The sequence below is a fragment of the Kryptolebias marmoratus genome, linkage group LG15 (assembly GCF_001649575.2).
Source record: "Kryptolebias marmoratus isolate JLee-2015 linkage group LG15, ASM164957v2, whole genome shotgun sequence".
Classification (NCBI taxonomy): Eukaryota; Metazoa; Chordata; class Actinopteri; order Cyprinodontiformes; family Rivulidae; genus Kryptolebias; species Kryptolebias marmoratus.
The window spans coordinates 19,613,240-19,629,090 of record NC_051444.1 but is presented as its reverse complement, the minus strand read 5'-3'; positions in this window follow the sequence as shown (position 1 = coordinate 19,629,090).

The window sequence follows — 15,851 nt, the reverse complement described above, 5'->3', positions numbered from 1 at the left end:
CACACCTTTTGTCTGTTGCCCCTGTCCTTCTTTAGGGGAGTTAATGTGTATGTTTGAGGTTTTCTAAGTATTCTAGGTGTTTGTGTGCCTGCCAGCCTTTCCGAGATTTGTGACTGTCAACAAGTGCGTTAATGTGTGTCTATCAGCATTACGGATGCATATGTGTGTCGGTGTGTGTCGGTAGGTGTGCGCCGTTGCAGTGTGTTTTAGCTGTCTGTCGTGCAGACTCTTTATGTGGCTGCATGCAGCTCTCTGTCTGTGTGTTCTCTGTGATGGATTGCTTGTCAGACGGCAGCAGAGCACCGCTCTCACCGGCTGACGGAGACATTAAGCCACCAGTCACGTCTACGAAGTACGTTTCAACATTACTCTGGGGAAACTCTTTAACCCTTTGTGCTCCAGAATGGCTGTCAGATGACAGAGTGTGTTACTTAGATAGTGCTCGCCGTTAAATCTGGCACAGCAGTGAGATTGTTGAGTGTCTAAATGCAGTTGTGTGGGAGGCGGAGGACTTTTGTCAACTACTACTTTTAGATAGGACAATTGCTGGGCTGCCGATTGCATGCTTCCACTGTCATTCACAGGTCTGAGGGAGTCATATTTGGTTATTTCATAACTGTAGACTGAAAATTCAAAAATATACAAAGTCATATTAAATTAAACCCCATAAAGGAGTCACTTTTGAGGGAGTGATTGCATTACCCTACTACAACAATGCCTATTGTGTTTATTGAGAGTACCTTGTGCTTCCACATTTGACTAAAAGTAGTTCATTGTTGTTTTTTTACTCACATTTAATATTAATGTCTAAATATGCAACAGTTAAGATTTTGATACCAATTGATTTTTAGTGGGCTTGTGCCAAACACCAAAATAAAATTACACTTTGACCACCTGCTCTTAAGAACTTATATAAATCGAAACAGAAAATATCAGTTCAAACTTTGTGTTTTGAATCTCCCATAACAACAGTCAAACTTTTATGTGAAAATGTGTTTTGGGGATCTTGAATGTATAACATTACAAGTGAACATCATCTGACCGCAGTGTAGGAACATCTTTGTAGATTGCTTCTGCCTGGCAGTGTTCTTCCCCCCGTGTTGAATCATCAGGGTTTCTGTCGGTCTGCGCATCACTGAGTCTATTTTCCTTTTTGTCTGGGTTTCTCAGGTGGATCACTAAGTTATCTTCTGTTCTTTTTCTCCCCACTGATGTGGCCTGGCGGTTGGCAGGAAGATTTGATCTTACCGTACTGCGAGGAGCTCAAACCTGATAGATCAATAGGAAGACTACACAGATTGTGCTCAAACAAGAATTCTGGAACAGAATGTTTAAGAGGGCAAAGTCTTGTAAATACATACCAGCCATGAACAGAAAGTGTAAACTTTCTATGCTACAGATTTATCTACCAAGATATAATGAAAAAAAAGTCATTTGGTCCTTTTATAAGGTCGTGAAATTAAGTAAATACTAAATGCACTTAACATAATAAACCACACCAGTACTTAAATTGTGAAAGAAAGAAAAAAGAAAAAAACAGGCCAAGGTAAAGAAAGAAGGACATCCCATATTTCATTGACTTGTATAACATTTTTATCAGGGATAACTTAAAATAATCATCTTCTAGTTGATCTTATCAGCCTCTCACATCATTGTAGAGGAACACAACCTAAGTTCACTGAGGTCTGCAGACATTTGTTCACGCAAAGCTCTCTTAAAATCCTCCCACAGCATTATAAAAAGTTTAGGTCAAGACTTGATTTTTTTCCCCCCCTTTTCAGCCAACTTGTTATTGATTTGCTGCTGTGCTTGAAATTATTGTTGTGCTTCATGACCCGATTTGGGCCAGGCTTCAGCTGTCAGACAAGACAGCCTTACATTTGTCTGTAGAATACTTTGATATACAGAGGAGTTCAGGGTCAACCTAAAAGCTCTTTAAACACCACAGTTCTATGATATGGCTGCAAAGACAACCCCCTTTTCGAATGCTGTAGCTATCTGGTTGCGCAGACTGTATGGCATTACTGCATCACAATTAACTGTGATGCCAGATTAGCCTTGTTAATCTTTCAGTGTTAGTTTTGTTTATTGGTTATGATATTTAACTTGTTCCACTTTAGTTTTCTTGCGTCTCATTGTGAGTTTGGGTTAGTTAAGTTGGGTTCTTGTAGATATTTTACTAATCTCTAGAGGTCCTCAAGTATCATTGTTTGTTAGCTTCCAATTTCACAACCTGCTCCATGTTGTAATCAGCATGTTTGTGTCCACTCAACAATTCTCCCACCAAATGCCTCTCTACCCTGGTTTCCTTAGTCAGTTTTTTTCCTGTCTCACTGTTAGCAAAATATATTGTGAACTACTGGACAAATTTTAATGAAACTCTCAGAAAGTCCTCATTAGCTGTAGATCTACAACTGAATATGTTTTGGAATCAGCTCACTTTAAGACAGCTGCTACAGCTAATCCACCTTACCAAACACAAAAATGACTATAACCCCATCATTTGTACAAATGTTGAGGTAAAGTTTGGGTTGATGTTAGCTGACAGCTATCTTTGGCACATGCTCTGAGCATAATAGATTTTGTCTTCACCATCCTTGCTAAACATATTCCCAGCTAGGTATTTTCTGTAAAGTTACATTGTGGTTAATCTGGTCCTGACTTGAAGTTGAGAAGTGCTTGGAGACAGATTTGTCCAGGTTTCAGAATACTCATTACCTAGAGGTTGTTCACTGTGTTTAGTGTCTCAGAGGTGGAAACAAACATTCAATTGACTATTAGAAGGTTGTTATTCAGTCCCTCTTCACCACTTTTTGTCTCTTGCAGTCTCTCCAGGACTGGTGCTAAGATAGGCCAGCAGACTAGTTTGGCACCTAGCTTAACTTGCTTGAGATAATATTGTCAAGGGTGTACTCTGGGAAAATCTAAAAACATCAGAACACAAGGGAATGTACATGTTAGATAAGCTGTCTTTAAATTGAGCATCCCAGAGCTTGCTTCACATTAGTAATACTTTTTAAAGTACAGTTTTTTTTCTCTGTACTTTAGCTGCAAAACAGTCATGAGCATAACTAATGTTTTATATTAGACATTTTGTTGCCAAACTATTAATGTGTTCATTTGAACAGCATAATATTAATATGTAAAACTTTCAAACAAAGGATGTAACCATTTTTTACAAAACTAAAAGCATTTTATTTTGTTGATCACAGGGCGATCACTCAGAAAATCTTGAGAATTAGGACTTCTTGCACTGTACACTACTGGAATTCTTTGATTTAATTGGATAGACCCCCTCCTGTTTTTAGTATGGCTGTCATTGTAAATTGTGAATGCATACCATATGTAACAGCAGGACAGAATGCTCTGAAGTGGTTGAATGAATATATGAATCAAGTTGCATCCGTGTAAAAAAAAACAATGTCCCAGTATGAAAAATGGCTTGTGCAATACCACAAAAAATTCAAACAAGCACTACTGCAATGAACTTCTTCAATTAAAAGTTGAAATAGGTCAAAGTTATTGTTTTAGACTTTTAAATTTTAGGCTTCTGTAACCCTTTATTTCTCTGGCTGTATTTGGACCAAGATACTGTTAGTTGTCTGAACTGACCATGACCAAAAAAATGATTAAAACTGCCAAAATCTGAAATAAATGATGAAATACATAAATATTATGCTTTTATTATTATAATTATGGCCAATCAAAACTCTATAATTTGTGCTTGACTGTTTCTATATCCTGTGCTTGTGAGCTTGCATGGATTTTTGCAGTTTTCTGCATTACAGCCATGACACAATCAGGTATAGTCCACTGATGAGCAAACATTTTTTTTATTTGTTGTTTCTAAAAATGCTTTACAAATACATCATTGTAATGGGTTTATACACGCAGAAAACAACCTGAAAAACTATAGTAACCATGCCAGGCCTGTATGTGGCACCCTAAATCATCTGTGGAAATACACCAAAAAAACTGGAAGCATGTGCATAAAGCTTGTGTCTGTGAAATGTAAACGCAACAAGAAGAAGAGGAGGAAGAGGTTAGAGGTGGGGCCATGATATCGTTATTTTCAAAAGGCTACATTTTAGTTGTGTTGACACAAAGTAGGCGTTCCAGTATTTTAATAATGTCTGATCAGCATGTGCAGTCAGTCCAAGACTACTCAACTCTTAGCAGACTTATACATTCAACAGCTTCAGCAACACTGGCATATAATAGTCTATGCTCAACACACAAATGTTTGCGTTGTAACACAAACAGTGTCATACAAAGTGTAGAGGTTTAATATTAGGTAATGTAGCAAATTTTCACTATATGTTTTTGAGAAAAAAGGTTGTTTTAAAAGTTTGAAAAATAACTACTAGCACTTGTTTGCGTACCCATCAGCCAAGCCTGGATAAAGACTATTGCCTCACTCTATACTTTATGCTCTTTGATTAATGTTATGGTTGATAAAGTACTAAATATTGATAACGTTTTGATAGAACATCCCTTCAAAAATTGCCATATTATCACTTTAAGTTTAAGCTAGAAAAGGGGAAAATGCAAAATAAATAAATAAAAATACAGGATGACAAATATGAAATTCAAAGATACAATAATGACATCTTGGCACATTCATATATTTATTCTGATTTTGGCAGTTTTGATCTTTTATAGTGACCAACCTTTTTAAGCAACACAATCACAATCTTGTTGGCAGTTAAACTGTTGGTGGTAGCACACACTTTGCTACTGAGCAGCTCAGCTTGAACAGTACCAGCCAACACACCTTGTTAGGGAAATTTAAGCAACTATTGTGTGTAATTGGTTACTGGTATTAGGTAATGCCTTTGATCTTCAGTTTCTAGTCTTTGGATTTGGTGCTGATGTGCAAAAAAAAAGAAAAAAAAGATTTTCACACCATAGTTTAGAGTTATGCTGAAATAGTTTTCCTTCTTGCTTTATTTTAGGGAGTGAGTGCAATTTACATTAAACACCCTTGCCCTTGTGGCAAAGTTCTCAAATTAAGCAACATTTTGTTCATTTACCCATGATAAAGTTGTTCATTAGACAATATACTTCGCCTTATTCTTTGTTATTACCTTGCCATTGTAAATGCCTTGGGAGCAATTAAACATGTGAAGTGCCCAATTTTCCGTTCTCGACTTCCAGTCCTGAACTCTATCTGCATGTTGCACACATTGCCTATGAACTAATTAAAGTGAATCAATGACACAACCCTTTAAAAATGGCGGCATATGTCGCGGCCATCAGTGGGGAACAAAAGACCCTCTTAATTATTTTGTTCCTGCCGTTCCTGTAAATGGCTTGTCAAGGCGGCAGACTCACTAGCTGACTCCTTGAAAGGGGGTGTCATGCACACAGCAGACACATGCAGAGCCCACACACACAAACAGACAAGCACACAAACACATACACCTCTTTGTCTTGTAAAAGACTAGTAATTGTACTACAACAAAGAGAATAAAAGTACTTAAGTGTGACGGTCCCCTCACTCTTCAAAAGTGCAGTGTCCCTTATCCATCATTGGCTCTGGGGAACTATTTCTTGGATGCTGACAGCCATATCTTATCTTCAAGATAAATATAAGTATGTTTTTTTTATTGTTGTAAGCTCTCCTTTGGCCCACATTGGATCTGCCCAAGTCTAATTTTAAAAAGTATGTTACAGCCTGATATAAACACATATATCCTTATCGCTCCAGCCTCCGCAGGGTGTTTCTCATTCATTTGGCTCATTTCTCAGCTGCATTCTGCAGCTCTGCTGAAACATGCAGTTTAGCATGAGTATGCATTAGTCCTGTTATGAAGACTGATGATCTTAGGAGGACTACATTTTGTTACCCCTCCCTGCATTGAAATTATTTATTCAGCCTCTCTGTTATCTGAAATGCTTTTTGATATAAAGAAAGTAACTGAGAAGAAGATCCTGTTTCAGCCATTGCCTCCGATGGGCTGTAGATGAGCATTTGGTGGAAATTGTTACAAATAAAGGGCTAGGGAGTTTGAGGCTGCGCTGGCATCGTTGAAAAGTTCACACGTGCCAGTTGTTTATTGTTTGAGGGTTTCCCTTAATGCCCATCTGCGCTGCTGCCATAAATGTCCATCTGCAGTCCAGGAATCTAAAGCTGGCTTCAACTACTGTAGAAAAATCAACTGGCGCCACTCCAAGTATGTCATCTTCTCCTCTGAGAGAAAAGACTGAAGAGGATGGATGAATATATGAAAGGATGCCTTGACACGCTTGTTTTCTCCACCTCGCTACATCCGTTTTTTGTGTTATCAAGAGCTTTGGCCTGCTACCCCACTGCACAGCTCTATACTTTGTGTTTGCCACACTCTGCTAATCACCTCTTAATTCTTGTGTTATTCCCTGGCCGTGCATACGCATTTCAATCACATAGGTGGGATCATCCAAAAATAGAGCTGGCGTCGCTTGCCTGCTGAGATGGGCTGTCAGTCTTCGCGTCTGAGCTATTATCCTCTCGGCTCACGGAGAGGAGGGAGAGCCACACCAGTGTCTATGTGATCGTGATCAATACATAATCACTTTCCTGTCACCGCAGTGGCGCTGTCTGGGGACAGTCCAGCCCCACAGAGCAGCCTATTTAGAAAAAGAGTTTGGCATGCCATCTTTCTGACCTAGAAAAGCAGAAAGGGAGACAAGTGGTGCCTAAACAACTGTTAGATTTATCTAAACAGTAATCGTCATGGGATTATTACACTTTCGGCGTACTTGGATTTGTTACATTGTTTTGCCAGACCTCTTATAAGAAGTAGGGTCATTTATGACAGCTTAAAATATTTACTGGCTAATGTGAAATAATGTCTCAAGACTTTTCAGCCAGAGATCCCACTATAACCTATTCAAAGTGTAGGGTTTATGCCAGTTATGGTAAGGCAGGAACGCAGAATCACAGGAGTGACCACAGCATCTGTGTCTAGTGCCTTGTTCTGCCCTGCCTGCTGTCTCTTAGACACAGATATTGATTTGGCTCTGTTACTTACCTCTACTGCAAGCTGAGAAGAGCAGCAACTTTAATTTCAAACAGCTTCTCAAGACATATTACAAAAGGTTTGGTTTAAGATCAATAGGCTTAAATTCAGAGAGATTAATTACAGCGTTATTTTAAGCTAATGTGAGAACCAACAAAGGGTAAAAAATCCACAAAAACAAAACCAAAACCAGAGCCGCACTTGACAATAAAGTATAATTTTGTCCTTTTTACATGCCAAACAAGTTCACAGTCATTCATACTTCTTCTAAATTAAATCATTTAAAGAGGGTCTTTAGAAAGAATATGAACAATTAATATTTTAACTGTTGTAAATGACTCTTTGAACAACCTTAGTTTGGAGAAAACCAGTGGAATGTTGACCAGATTGACAAGCTCATGGCGAGTCAGAGCAGAGTCAAGACCAAAGTGAAATGCTGCCATCTTAAAAGGAGCTCCAATCTCAAAAATGTTTTTTTGAATGCCATGTAAGAATACTTTACATCACTATCAATTTATAGTACTACTACTACTACTAATAATAATAATAATACGAATAATACTAATAATAAAAAATAAAACTAAAAAAATTCTGACAAAGAGAAATTGAGCTTCATTTTTCTGCAGTTTGTGTTACTGCATGTAATTTACTAAACTGTTATTTGTGTGTCAAAAAAATAAGGTAACGACAGCCAACATGTTGAACTCAAGGTCAAAAATACTTACACACTATTGAAAAGTTAGAGTGGCTTTTTCAAAAAAAAAAAAAAAACAAAAACAAAATGTTCTGAATGTTGCAGTAGAATTAAAGTGAAAGAGAAAGCCATGGGTTGTAAAAAATGCAACAATAATCTTTTGTTTTTTTGTTTTGAAGGATATTGGCTCTGCGAACAAGAAAACGATAAACAAAAACACACACAATAAAAAAAACTGCCACTTTCTTTTTAGCAAATATCATTTCACAATTTAGCTGGTCACATATTTACCACCAGCTGTATATTGGACAAAATAGAGGGGAGGAATTTTTAGAGAAAGTTTTTAATAACATCTGGGCTTTATTGGGACAAACCCTCCAAAAATCTGAGCTGTTTTGCACATTTCTTCTTCTCATTTTTCCCATTGTTTCTTCCTCTCTCCCTCCGACCCCTGCAGCGCAAAGCCAGTCAGACATAAACAGTATTGTTTTATCCAGGTAGGGCTCGCAGCAGGGAAGTGTTAGCCCTACGCCTCATGCAGTCCGCAGCTCTCCTCATGCCTCAGTGATATCCCTGCTCCATGGCTCAGTGCTTGCATACATATGAATGCCCCCTCCTGTCTTCTTACCCTTCACGCTCCTGAGCTGGTCCAAACTGAGAGGAGCTGAGATGTTACACGGCCACCATGCTCACTGGACAGAAGGTTCAAACGAGAAAAATGTTTCTTTCTCGAGCTACTACATGAATCGTAATGATACCTTGTTTGGAGAGATTATAGGACAGTCCTTGAGCTGGGAGTTCTTCCCTGTGGTGCATTTTGCTGACTTGTATAAAAAGGCTGGGGGTGAGTGTTTGGGGGGAAGCATCTCATGTTCATGAGCTTGCTGGAAAATATAGCTGACATACATATAAACAAATTTAAAAAAGGACTGCTTTACACTTTGAAAAGACATTTAATCCTTCATCCCTGAATAAAGGTTTTAAGCAATAGTGTTCATTTGTTTTAAAAATACATGATACTGCGGTTTAATTGCTTTAGTTGAAGCCACTAGCCAAATGAACATATTTTTGGACACTTACTGCATATGTATCTTCTTATCAGCTCAAATTTATACAGAGATAGTTTTGGCAAACATACACGGAATATTTGTGTAAAAAAATCCTCCTTTTTTAGATGAAGCTGTAGACAAGTGTACTGTTTAATTTGCAGATTCATTTCCTTTTTCTGCCACCCTGCAGTGTAAAGTAAGTGTTTGCAAACGAGCATCCTGGTGGCTCAAAGCTACATCTTTATGACTTCCCCCCGTTTGATTATCTTTGTTGTACTTGTGAAGGAAATAAGCAGGCTGTACAGATGAAGCCATGCTGCAGGATAAAATCATGCCACAAAAATAAGCTGCAGTGTCCTTCTCCAGCCATTGTGTGTCACACCGAGCTGCATCCTTCCCAATTTACACCCTCTCCAGTTCAGGGAAGATACCTATTGATTTCCTATCACCAAGCCAGTGTTCAGAGTAAATGGGAAGCGTTGGGCCTATTATTTCTGCCGGTTGATAAAACATAAGGCTAGACCCCCATGTCTTTATTATGAGCCCCCTTTTAGCCACCAAATGCCCTTCAAGCGAAGAGCCGCAGCTGTAAATTTGATGTAAATGGTTCATATAGAATAATGACATCCTTTGAAAATGATGTGTGTTTAAATTATTGCTGAGGCATTAAATTCTGTGGTCTTCAGGACATGATTAATGAGATTACACTTAGCGTGGGAAAACAACCGTAAATGCAGGCTGTGTTTTCATAAATGCTAAACACTTGCCACCCCGCGGGGCCCCTTGTTCAAACCAACAGAGGGAGGTTCACTCTGTACAGAGAAGGTTACGCTCAATCTTACAGTGTTTGGGAATCTGATTGACAACTAGAAGAAAGTGAGATACTGTAGCATGTGTGGACCCTCGATATTTTCAGTTTAGGAAAAAAAAAGTGAAACTTCTTTAGGTAGAAAAAATACAAAGAAAACATAAGTGCAGACAGCAAACATTTCCCATTCTTCATGATCAGGCCTTAACAGAGGGTTGCAATTGAGGCATTCTCTCTGTTTTGTTGCCTTACAATCTAAAATTTAAAAGGAACTGGGGGGTGTATCTTATAATTTACACAGCATGACTACCACTTTGTAGATGCAAAATATGTATTTTTTTCCCCCTTTTTTGGTGAAACAAACACAACATATAAAAAAAGACAAACAAACAAACAAAAAAAAAACTAAATATGCAGAACTATGCCCACTCCCATCTTCAGGTAGATTTTAACACATCTAGCCACTGGATTTTTTTGCCCATTCTTCATGACTAAACTGATCCAGCTCCTTTAAATTGGACAGGTGCCACTTGTGTGCAGCAATATTTCAATTATACCATATATTCTCAGCTTGATTGAGGTCTGGGCTTTGACTAGGTCATTCCCAGGACTTTTAACTGGTTTTCTTTAAACCACTGGAGTGGTGCTTCTACAATGAGTTTAAGCTCTTTGTTCTGCTGGAAGGTGAACTTTTTGTCCTCTCTCAAATCCCTTAAATTTAAACAGGTTTCTTTCAAAGATTTCTCTGTATTTTGCTCCATCTATTTTTCCTTCTACTCTGTTCAATTTCCCAGTCCTTGCTGATGAAAAACAGCCACATAGCATAATGCTGCCACCATCATGCTTGACTGTGGAATTAGTTTTCAGCAGGATGAGAAATGTTTCAGGCAATTACTTTTTCCTGGCCACTCTTCTGCCCAACTCCATCAGGGGTATCTCATCTTGGTTACTGATTTGATTAATGACCTCCCTGCCGGATGCAAGAGTTCTGGTGGATGGCCCTCTTTTAGCAGGTTTGTCTGTGTTGGCATAATTTTCCATTTTCTAATGATGGATTTTATAATGCTCTGTGAGATGTTCAGGCTTTGAGATATTTTTATAACCTAACCCTGATGTGTACTTCTCGTAAACTTTGGTCTTCTTGCTGTTTCTTGCTTGACTGCAGTCTTTACTTCTTAGAGGTGTTGCATTGGGGTTGATTCAGAGGGCTATCAGAATACACACACACGCATGCACACGCACACACACATTTATAGATAGATGGATGGATGGATGGATGGATGGATGGATGGATGGATGGATGGATGGATGGATGGATGGATAGATAGATAGATAGATAGATAGATAGATAGATAGATAGATAGATAGATAGATAGATAGATAGATAGATAGATAGATAGATAGATAGATAGATAGATAGATAGATAGATAGATAGATAGATAGATAGATAGATAGATAGATAGATAGATAGATAGATAGATAGACACTGAAAGTACATGGCACATCACATCCACAGGTAAATCTTATTTCTTAATGATTGTGGCTCCATTTCAAAGCAAAGGGGGTGAATCAGTATATTTTTCAGTTTTAAATATTTTTAGAATTTTTTGAAGCAAGTTTACTTTTTTCTTATAACTTCAATAATCTGAAGTACTTTGTTTAGGTCCATCAATCATAATCAAAAAGAAAGCCTGTTTAAATTTTAGGGTTTTAAGTTAACCAAACAGAAAGTGGGGAGTGAATATTTTTGCAACCCACTGTACATGACTAACTCCTTCCTGCACAGCTTTCGCTTTTGTGAAGCATTCAGCTTTTCCCTCTCTGGAAGTTTACAATGTAGGTGTTGTGTTGCTATTATTGTAATCGCCACAATGCTACAGGCTTCAAATAAAAGCCAGAGACAATATTCCTCCTACAGCCCAGCTTGCGTGCCCGGTGCCTGGCCTACGGCTGCATCTGTCTCTGCAGTGTCCCTGAAATTTCTGCGCATTATCAAGGGGAAGGACAAGCTAATCTGCACTGATTTGAAATAGGACCACAACACTGGCTTTACTAATCCTTCTTTTTATACCAGGGGTGGGGAGGAGCATTTTAGCCCTGTGGGAGAGAGAGAGAAAGAGGGAGTTATTTCATGCTTCGGTGATTCTACTGTTTTTATGAAGACTTTTTTTTCACCCCATACTCTTACTTCTACACTTCAATTCATAGTGTAACTGAATTTATAAAACTATTTTGCAAAAGTCAGACACACTGTAGAAGTGCTAAGGTACTTTTCATAATTAGGGATGTGTAGATGGCTGCCTTCTCCCTCTGTAGAAGCAGTAATTTAACTTTAAAGAAGATAAGGCTCTGTATCTCCGAAAACGGGGCGGCACAATTTCCTTTGCTGTCTCTCATTTTATTCATTTGACAATTGGCAAACACCTTTGACACACTGGATGTAATTTTCTTCCTGGGAAAACAGCAATTTGGGTAAAAGCACACACATCTGCAGAATATCCTTCATATAATTACAATTCCTTGCAATCTGTCAACCAAATGATTAAATATTTTACTCGCTAAACTAACACATTTGTGTATGTGTGTGTGTGTGTGTGTGGGGGGGGGTAAGTCTGACATATTATGTCAGGTGTTGAGGCGGAGCTGTAAATAACAGACACGGAGAAGCTCATTTAGAGGTCTTGTGATGTTTGAATTTTAAAAATGACGAGACGTTTTCAGAAACACATGCTGCTTTTGTAATGTGCAAACTTGAGGGCTCATTGTTTATTTTTCCATAAATGAGAGGAAAAGATCTAGGATGCAGTTCTGTGGCGTCAAGAAGAAAAAACTCAGCAGCTGACACGTGGAATATGTTTTTGCTCTGGCTACGGCGGAGCAAGCAGAAACGGAGAGAAAAACAGCTCATTGATCTGCTCTGATCTAAACACTGCAAAAGGCATGGCATATAACAAGCAGTAGGAAATTTACACGGTAAGCTTTGGCAACACAACAGCATGGGTCATCATAAGACTATGAATTACTAGAACACCTCTGTCTCAGAGGACCACTTGAGGCTCCCTCACTGTGAAATAATTGGGTTGCAACAGTGAAACTGCTACTCCAGTTAGAGTGCAAAGGTGGCTTTTGCTCTGTTTTGCTGTTACAACACCGCAGACACGGCGGTGACTATTAATCAATGCTTGACACGTGTAGCTGACAGCACAGGAAGCTGAAAATATACAGTAGGTAAGTGCAAAAAAATGTACAACATGGATGTAAAAAAATAACATCCTTGTGTTATGTTTTTTTTTTTTTTGCAATGGTTGAAAAGAGTGCTGGAATGGTTTTAGTTGAATTTTAAAGATGTCATTGATAATGTTTCTGCCCGTGTGTGTGTGTGTGTGTGCCTGTTTTTTTTTTTTTACCAAAATATCTCATGAACTACTGGACAAAATTTAACAAAACTTGCAGAAAGTAACCTTCTCACAAAGTTTGTTGTGGCAGTAGCTGAGACTGATCCCGACACTTAATTCTGAGTGCTAGCAGATTGCGGAAGATCCCTGTTTCAAATCTTGTCATTACCTATTTGGAGTAAACTATTAGCCAACTATCTCATGAACCACTGAATTGACTTGAATGGAACTTTCAGGAATTAATGGATGTACTTTTACAAATGATTAACTTTTTGAACCAATCCAATTAAAGAAGGCCGTAAAAAACAACTGACCATAGAAAACACGAAAAATAGCTACAATTTAGTCAAATTTACATTTATTGTGCTAAAATTTGTTGTAGTTGGACATGAAGATCAATCACAATTGGTGGTCCATGTGGCACTAATTGTGCAAGATTTTTTGCTTAAAACTTCAGCAATGACTGGTGGGGTGTGTTAACACAATATTTCATGTCCCACTGGGTAAATTTCAATGAAACTTTCAGAAATCAATCATTGAATGTACACCTACAATTGATTCAATCTTGGTTTCAGTCCAATTCAAAATAGTGAGTACAGCTAAATAACTTCAGAGAATACAAAAAATGGCTATAGCTCAGTCAGTTTTAAAGATATCAAGCTAAAATTTGATATGGTAGCTGAGAGTCAATAACAACACATATTTTGAGCGATATCACATGAGATTGGACATTATGTTTTTTTCAAGGTTTGACCAAAATAGCTACGACTCAGTTATTTGTCATCACAAGATGATCTTAGACTAAAATTCTGTCATGAAAGGTGGCAGGTGATATGCTTTCCTGCAAGCCTTTAAATTTGATCTGCTTTTGATTTTTCCACACGTACAGAGTGCAGGTTGCATAATAAAACCTTTGCCAAAACTGTCACAGCAACTATTTTTTTTGTTTTGTTTTTGTTTTGTTTTGCTTGTTAAATTTCATACCTGAACCCAGCATATTACTGTGCTGCAACCAGAACTCATACTTGACGCGAGCCATTTCATCTGCAGTGGACACATTCAGTTGCCCATGGCAGGACCTGTGCCGTCTGCACGAGGGACATTTCCTTTTGTTGTCAGAGCATCTTTCACAGAAACAATTACCCAACCATCTGCAGCATTCCTGTCAGCATGTTGCTCACTGTCAGCATGTCAGCGTCTTCCCTTTTCTTTCTGCCTCACGCTGACTGCTGAGGAGCTAGGTCACCCTGAATTAAAATTGAATGGGTTCAATTGTGTTAATAATATATTTATATTCAGATTCTAAGTGCTTTTTTTCTCCTCCAGATACCCGATAATGCAGCTCTGAATGGTGGATTGAATTGGCACTAATCTCTTTTCTGATTTGCCTTGAGCACTTGGTAGAAATGGAATATTGATGAAGGTCCTTGCATAAATTTTCTGCAAATATGATGAAGCTGTTTTTTGATAATGAACCTTATTTCTAACGCTGATGACTGTTGGTGTAAAAAGAATGGATGATAGCTACAGCGAGATTGGTAATTTTTTTTTTTTAAAAAGCACTTAAAAATAAAAGAAAAATAAAAAAAACATGTCAGCTGCGACACCTGTGTAGATAAACCTTGGGAGCGTTTTGTGCTTCAAAGTAATTTATTTATTTATTTCTGTATTTATTTAATTTCTTTATGTAATTGTGACTGTGTGGAGTACTTTTGACTGGTTGGTATCTTACCTGCATTAGACAGATGTCAGGTCAGTCTGTTGATATATGCAGGATTTTGCAGAATCTTCTTTAGAGTGTCAAGCTAAGGGTTACTTACTACTTCATGTAGATGAGTAAATTTCAAATTTATTCCAATATTCTTTTACACCTCATCAGATGTACATAAAACATTTGCTTACTTTGTATGGGTAACTTTTTTTTAAAATTATTATTAATATTCTCATCCACTTCCAAAGGCAACACTGTTTTTGCCTGTTTTCATTTGGCTGTAGTGTTAGCAAACTATCTCATGAACCAATAAATAGGTTTTATTGAACGTTTTAGAAAGGAATGAGTGACTATACGTCGACAAATGATTACCTTTTGAACTCAACCCTGTTTAATATGGCTACCACAGCTAAGCAACTTTAGCAAACACAAAGATGGCTATAACTCAATGTTTACAGAAATTGAACTAGATTTGGTGTGGCAGTTGCCAAGAGTCATCCCAAATACATAATTCAAGTGCTAAAAAATCATGCAAAATATTACAATGTTGCATGAGATCATGCATGATGACTTATACAAGGTTTTATCAAAATAGCTGGAGCAATGTCCCTTATCATCATTAAAAGATCTGAGTTCAAACCTCTGCCATGAAAGGTGGGGGATGATATGCATTACGTAAAAAAAAAAGATAGGCCTTTAATCTTTTTTAAAGTTTTCGCATTAGAGATGTGAGGCTCAACGAGCCCTCCACCACCACCAACAACAACACCACACACAATCATGGCATTTTAATGCATTAAATGCCAGTTTAATTATTTATGTAAGTGTGATACTAGGAGCTGCAGTAGTTCGGCGGTCAGTGCTGCGATCTAGTAAGCCTGAGGCTGCAAACACAAGCTCAGGTTGTGTCAGGAAGGGCATCTGGTGCCAAACAATTGCCAAATCTTTCATGTGGATTCTCTTGCTGCGGCAACCCCTGCAGAAAGGAGCAGCTGAAAGTACAACAACATGCAAGTGTGACACTACAGGGGGTGCTTGTTCTGTTCCAGCTTCAGCTTTTGCATTATGTTACTCAGCCTAGTTATTAATATGTGTTGATGATGTGGAAAAATGTACAAGGATCATTTGGTCAACATTAGGTGTTATTACTTATTTACACCTACACTTAGATCAAACTGCCCATCCCCCCCCC